Raw genomic sequence first — 7,315 nt, forward strand, 5'->3', positions numbered from 1 at the left:
CTGCCACTCCCTTCTGGCTTGCAGAGTTTGTGCTGAAAGATCAGCTGTTAACCTTATGGGCATTCCCTTGTATGTTATTTGTTGCTTTTCCCTTGCTGCTTTTAATATTTTTTCTTTGTATTTAATTTTTGATAGGTTGATTAATTTGTGTCTTTTCGTGTTTCTCTTTGGGTTTATCCTGTATGGTACTGTCTGTACTTCCTGGACTTGACTATTTCCTTTCCCATGTTAGGAAAGTTTTCGACTATAATCTCTTCTAATATTTTCTCAGACCCTTTCTTTTTCTCTTCTTTTTCTGGGACCCATATCATTCGAATGTTGGTGTGTTTAATGTTTTCCCGGAGGTCTCTGAGACTGTCCTCAATTCTTTTCATTCTTTTTTCTTTTTTCTGCTCCCTGGCAGTTATTTCCACCATTTTATCTTCTGGCTCATTTATCCATTCTTCTGCCTCAGTTATTCTGTTATTGATTTCTTCTAGAGTATTTTTAATTTCAGTAATTGTGTTACTCATCACTGTTTGTTTGCTCTTTAGTTCTTCTAGATCTTTGTTAAATGTTTCTTGTGTTTTCTCCATGCTGTTTCCAGATTTTGGATCATGTGTACTATCATTACTAGGTAGGTTGCATATTTTGTCTTCATTACGTCTTTATTTATTTACTCATCTTGTACGTTTTTATCTTCCTCCTTCATCTGTAACACATTTTTTGTGGTTTTCTTTTTTTTTTTTTTTTTTTGATGGGTGGTGCTGTATTCCTGTCTTACTGGTTGTTTGGCCTGAGACGTCCAACACTGGAGTTTTCAGACAGTTGGGTAGAACTGGGTGTTCATGCTGAGATGAGGACCTCTGGGAAGCCTCACTCTGATTGATATTCCCTGGGGTCTGAGGTTCTCTGTTAGTCCAGTGGTTTGGATTTGGAGCTCCCACCACAGGAGCTCGGGCCTGACATTCGGCCTGGGAACCAAGATCCTGCAAGCTTTGTGGCGTGGGAAAAAAAAAAGAAGATAAAAAGAAAAAAAGGAGGAGTACAATATCAAGGAATAAAAAACAATAAAATTAGAAAGATAAAAAATATGTTAGGGGGCTTCCCTGGTGGCGCAGTGGTTGAGAGTCTGCCTGCTAATGCAGGGGACACAGGTTCGAGCCCTGGTCTGGGAAGATCCCACATGCCGCGGAGCGGCTGGGCCCGTGGGCCACAACTACTGAGCCTGCGCGTCTGGAGCCTGTGCTCTGCATCAAGAGAGGCCACGACGGTGAGAGGCCCATGCACCGCGATGAGGAGTGGCCCCCACTCGCCACAACTAGAGAAAGCCCTCGCACAGAAACGAAGACCCAACACAGCCAAAAATAAATAAATAAATTAATTAAAAAAAAAAAAAAAGAATACATTTAACAACTAGAGTACAGTGTTTATAAACAGTTCTTTAAAAAAAATGTTAGGAAAACTAAAACTATAATTGAAACAACTGCAACAAGGTAAAATAAAACCACACAGAAAAAAGAAAAAAAAAAAAAAAAGGAGGGGGGAACAAACCGAAAGGAGAGAACAATAACAAAGTATAAAGAATAAAATAAAATTAGAAGAATAAAAGATTTATTAAGAAAAATAAAAATATGAAAGAATCAACAACAATGAATCAACAAGGTAAAACAGAACCCGAATTTTAAAGAGGAAAAAAAAAAAGCCTTGGCTATGGGGGCAGAGTTTAGGCGGGGGGTGGAACTTAGGCAGGAGTGGGGGGTGGAATTTAAGCGGGAGGGGGGTGTTTAGGGTGGGGCGGGACCTAGGCGGGTGGGGGGTTGATGTTTGAGCATGGGGCGGTGCCTAGGCAGGGTGACATTCAAGCATGGTGCGGAGCCTCTGTTTAGGGATAAAAATGATAGGATATATTTGGGTCTAATTGAACCGTGAAGTTCCAAAAAAACTCCCTTTGTGTTTCAGATCAAGGGAGGAAAAATTACAATTTTGAAATACCCCAGAGTTTTCTCCATAACAAAGACCTACCTTCCAAGAGAAATGACTTCACCAGGCCGTATCTCCCTGGGCAGATGGCAATTAGCCACCTTCAGCTGCTGTATCCTTTCTATCTCACCTAAGGGAAAGTAAAAAAAAAAGGCTAACTCACAGATCTGAAGGTCATAGCCCAGGAACTCAGGTCCACTAAAACATTATAGACTACTTCCCCTCTCAGACCTTTTCTCCTTACGAACAAAGCTACAGTATAATAACAGTGGATTACAACGGAAAGAGCTCTAAGTCACAGATTCTATTTAAGAAGGAGGTGTTAGGAAATCCTGAAGTAAAAATCAAGCTGTGTGTCACCATGGAAAGAGACAACCCAAGACAGTGCCAGAACCACTGTCAAATGAGGATTACTCTGAGCCCCCTGGAGTCAGGGATGGGGTGGTGTGTGCTTGTATGCAAGGAACAGTACTCAGAATTGCTACAAAATATCATCTAATACGTTTACTTTCCAACAAATATTATGAAGCAAGTAAGTATAACCTATATGTTTGGGGAAAAAGGAAGACAACAAAAACTGCTAGTGAGAATGATCAGATGTCAGATTTAATAAAGACTTCAATGTAGCCATTATAAATATGTTAAAAGAAATAAAAGAATTCATGATTAAAGACGTAAAGAAGAGTATGAGAGCAATGCCACATCAAAAAAAGGTTATTGATAAAGAGATATAAATTATTTTTAAAAGAAGCAAATGGAAATTTTGGAATTGAAATGTACAGTAACTGAAATGAAAATTTCACTCGAGGGGCTTATCATTAGATGTGAACTGGCAGAAGGAAGATTAGCAAACTTGAGATCAACAGAGATTATGCAGTCAGAAGAACAGATGTAAAAAAGGATGAAGAGAAATGGAACAGAGCCTCAGAGAAATATCAGACTGTTAAGTGCACCAATATATGTGTAATTGTATACAAGAAGAAGAGGAGATAGAGAAAGGAGAAGAAAAAATACTCAAAAAAATAATGGCTACAGACTCCCCAGAGTTTTTTAAAAAATATTATTTGGCACATCTATTAGTCTTAGTGCACTCTGGGAAGAATAAATGAACAAATATCCACTAGTAAAAATGTTGAAAGCCAAATATAAGATGAAAATCTTGAAAGTGGTGAGAGAAAAATTAATCATTATTTATAAGGGGGAGGGGCAAAAATATTAACAGATAACTTTTTAGCAGAAACAGTAGAGGCCAGAAGACATTAGAACTGCATATAAAGAAGCACTGAAAGGAGACAAAGAACTGTCAACCATGTATCTTATATCCAGCAAAACTATCTTTAAAAAATGAAGGCAAAATTAAAACATTCCATCATAGACAAAAACTGAGAAAATTTGTTATTTACAGACCTGACTTACGATAAATACTAAGGATGTTCTTGAGGCCAAAAATAAGTGATCTCAGATGAAAAACTTAGTCCCCCACAAAACTCAAAGAGCAACAGTAAATATAATTATGTAATTATAAAAAGACAGGATAAATGCGTATTTCTTCTTTCTTCTCTTAATTGATTTTTAAAAATTGTATAAAACAATACCTATATAAGCTGGGTTTATAGCATATACAAATATATTTGAAAATAATGGCACAGGAGGTGGGTGGGAGAAAAGCTGTACTGAATTAAGGAAATAATACCAGATTTAAATAGAATCTGCAAAAACAAAAAGAGAATCAGAAACAGTCAATGAGAAGGAAAGTATAGCAAACTCTATAAAAACATACTTGCACTCCTTTCTTTCTCACCTTCTTTAATAGACTTAAAATTATATAAAGTGATGTTAGGTTTTTTTTATATATATAGTATCACACACATATATATACAAACACATACACATGTATATATGTATAATATATAATGCATATATAATGTAATATATATAGTATATACATATTTATGTATGTAATATATATGTAAATAATAGAACAATTGGGGAAGAGGTAATAAAGCTATATAGAAGTAATATTTCTGTATCTCATTAGAATTAGTATAATACTTAAGTAGATTTTTAATAAGATATATATGGTAAGTGGTAGAGCAACCACTAAGAAAATAACTTTTAAAATATGATGAAAAAAATCCTTGAAGTAATTTAAATGTTACACTAGAAAATATTCACTTAATGCAAAAGAAAGCAGGAAAGGAGAAATTCGAAAATGTTTTGAGATCAATAAAAATTCAGGCATAACATACCATTACATATGCTATGCAGGTAAAGCAGTGCCTAAAGGGAAATTTATAGGTGTACAGACATTTGGAAAAATATAAGAAAGAAAGATCTAATATCAACAACTTAACATTCCATCTTACAACACTGGTAAAATAATAAATTAAATTCCAAGAAAGCAAATGGAATTAAAAAAGAATTGTAAGGAAAATAAATTAAATTAACTCTAGAAAGCAAAAGAGAAAAATCAAACTAACCAAAATTTAAAGGTGAAGAGAACTGACAAAGCTGTAGGTAAACTGACCTAAAATCAGGAATGAAAAAATGGAACATTATTACTGATCTTACTAAAATAAAAAAGAATTAAAGGGAATTACCTCATTATAGTCCTGATCTCCAAATACAGTTACATTGAGGGTTAGGGCTTCAATGTAAGACTTTAGGGGGAACACAGTTCATTCTATAGCAGCCTGTAACAAATAAACAGATTAAATTAGTGATTAAAAATCTGCCCAGAAGAAAAGCCTAGGCCCAGATGACTTCACTGGTGAATATGACCAAGTATTTAAAGAAGACTTAACACGCATTCTTCACAAACTCTACAACAAATAAAAGAGGACAATACCCTTACCAACTCATCCTATTAGGCCATCATTACCCTCATATCAAAACCAGACAAGACATAAAGAAAACAAAACTACAGGACTGTATATCTTAGGAATAGACACAAAAAACCTTAATGAAATATGAGCAAGTTGACTCCAGCAGCATATATAAAGGATTATACACTATGACCAAGTGGGATTTATCCCATACAGGTAATGTTGGTTTAACATGCAACAGTCACTTGATGTAATACACATATGAATAGAATAAGGGACAAAGATCATATGATCATCTCAATGGACCTAGTTAAAGAATTTTACAAAATTCAACTTTCCTTCATGATTAAAAAAAAAATTAAGAAACTAGGAAGTGGGGTACTGCCTTGACATGATTAAGCCTATCTAAAAACTCACAGCCAACATCTTATTTGGTGGTAAAAGGCTGAAAACTTTCTCCCAAAGAACAGTAACAAGTCAAGGATATGTGCTCTTGACACTTCTATTTGGCATTGTACTGGAGGTTCTAGCCAGGGAAATTAGGAAAAAAAAAAAGAAATGAAAGCATCTAGTTTGGAAGGTAAGAAGTAAAACTATCTCTATTCTCAGACAACATCATCTTGTTTATTAAAAATCCCAAAGAATCCACAAGAAAGCTTCTAGAATTAATAAAGTAAGCAAAGTTTCTATATACACAATTAATATAGAAAAATCAATTGCATTTCTATATGCCTACAGTGAACAATCAAAAAAAAATTCCAATTATTAAAGCATTAAAATGATTAAAGTACCTAAGAGTAAAGCAAACAACTGAAATGCAAAACATAGTCTGAAAACTATGAGATTTTATTGAAAGAGATTAAAGATCTAAATTAATGGCAAGATATCATATCTTTATGAATCCGAAAACTTAAGAGAAATACTCCTCCAGGGCTTCCCTGGTGGCACAGTGTTTAAGTATCTGCCTACCAATGCAGGGGACACGGGTTTAATCCCTGGTCTGGGAAGATCCCACATGCCACCGAGCAGCTAAGCCTGTGTGCCACAACTACTGAGCCTGCTCTCTAGAGCCCACGAGCCACAACTACTGAGCCTGCATGCCACAACTACTGAAGCCTGCGTGCCTAGAGCCCGTGCTCTGTGAGAAGAGAAGCCACTGCAATGAGAAGCCCGTGCACCACACTAAGAGTAGCCCCTGCTCTCAGCAGCTAGAGGAAGCCCATGCACAGCAATCAAAACCCAAAGCAGCTAAAATAAATAAATAAATAAATAAATAAATAAATAAATAAATAAATAAATAAATAAATTTAAACAGACAAAACAACCAAGCAATTTTCCAAAAAAAAAAAAAAAAAAACCCCTCCAAAGTGATATACAAATTCAGCAGAATCCCCATCAATATTCAGCTGTCTTCACTGTGTAAATTGACAAGCTGTTTTCTAAAATTCATAAGGAATATTAAGGGACCTAGAATAGCCAACACAATCTTATTAAAGGAGTACTAACTTGGAGGAGTCATAATTCCCATTTCCAAATCTTACTACAAAGCTACAAGTAATCATGACAATGCATTACCTGCATAAGGACAACATACTGATCAGCATTTATTTCTGAGAGTCCAGAAATAAATTCACACTTAGAGTCAACTTATTTTAAACAAGCATGCCAGGTCTGTTTAATGAGGAATGAATAGTCTTTTCAACCAATTGATCAGGGAAAACTGGATATCCACATACAAAAGAATATATTTAGACCACTATCTTATACCTATGCAAAAATTATATGGATCAAAGACCTAAATATAAGAGCTAAAGCTATTAAACTCCTACAAGAAAGCACAGTTTAAATCTTTGTAACCGAAGATGGTGGAGGAGTAAGACAGGGAGATCACCTTCCTCCCCACAAATACATCAAAAGTACATCTACATGTGGTACAACTTCTACAGAACACCTACTGAACGCTGGCAGAAGACCTCAGACTTCCCAAAAGGCAAGAAAATCCCCACGTACCTGGGTAGGGAAAAAGAAAAAAGAAAAAAACAGAGACAAAAGAATAGGGACGGGACCTGCATCTCAGAGGGAGCTGTGAAGGAGGAAAAGTTTCCACACACTAGGAAGCCCCTTCATTGGTGGAGATGGGGGTGGGCCAGGGTTGGGGGAAGCTTTGGAGCCAAGGAGGAGAGTGCAGAAACGGGTGCAGAGGGCAAAGTGGAGAGATTTCCACACAGAGGATTGGTGACAACCAGGACTCACCAGCCTGAGAGGCTTGTCTGCTCAACCGCCAGGGTGGGTGGGGGATGGGGGCTGAGGCTCGGGCTTCGTTCAGATCCCAGGGAGAGGACTGGGGTTGGCTGTGTGAACACAGCCTGAAGGGAGCTAGTGCATCACAGCTAGCCGGGAGGGAGTCCGGGAAAAAGTCTGGACCTGCCTAAGAGGTAAGAGACCATTGTTTCGGGGTGCGTGAGGAGAGGAGATTCCTTCCCTGTCTGCCCACAGAAGGCAGAGCACCACCTAAATGAGCTCCAGAG

The 7,315-nt window shown here is 36.9% G+C and overlaps 1 long non-coding RNA gene across 1 annotated transcript in view; it reads right to left on the reverse strand.

Moving 5' to 3' along the window:
• LOC309655071 overlaps window positions 1-7,067 on the reverse strand; it is a 268,770-nt gene extending 261,703 nt beyond the window's left edge. The window contains exon 1 of the long non-coding RNA XR_014260609.1: window positions 199-7,067. This is a non-coding gene — a long non-coding RNA (uncharacterized lncRNA). The remainder of the gene's footprint in view (window positions 1-198) is intronic.
• Window positions 7,068-7,315: the final 248 nt, after the last annotated feature.

Source organism: Balaenoptera physalus (assembly GCF_965194825.1).
Source record: "Balaenoptera physalus genome assembly, chromosome: 2".
Lineage (NCBI taxonomy): Eukaryota > Metazoa > Chordata > Mammalia > Artiodactyla > Balaenopteridae > Balaenoptera > Balaenoptera physalus.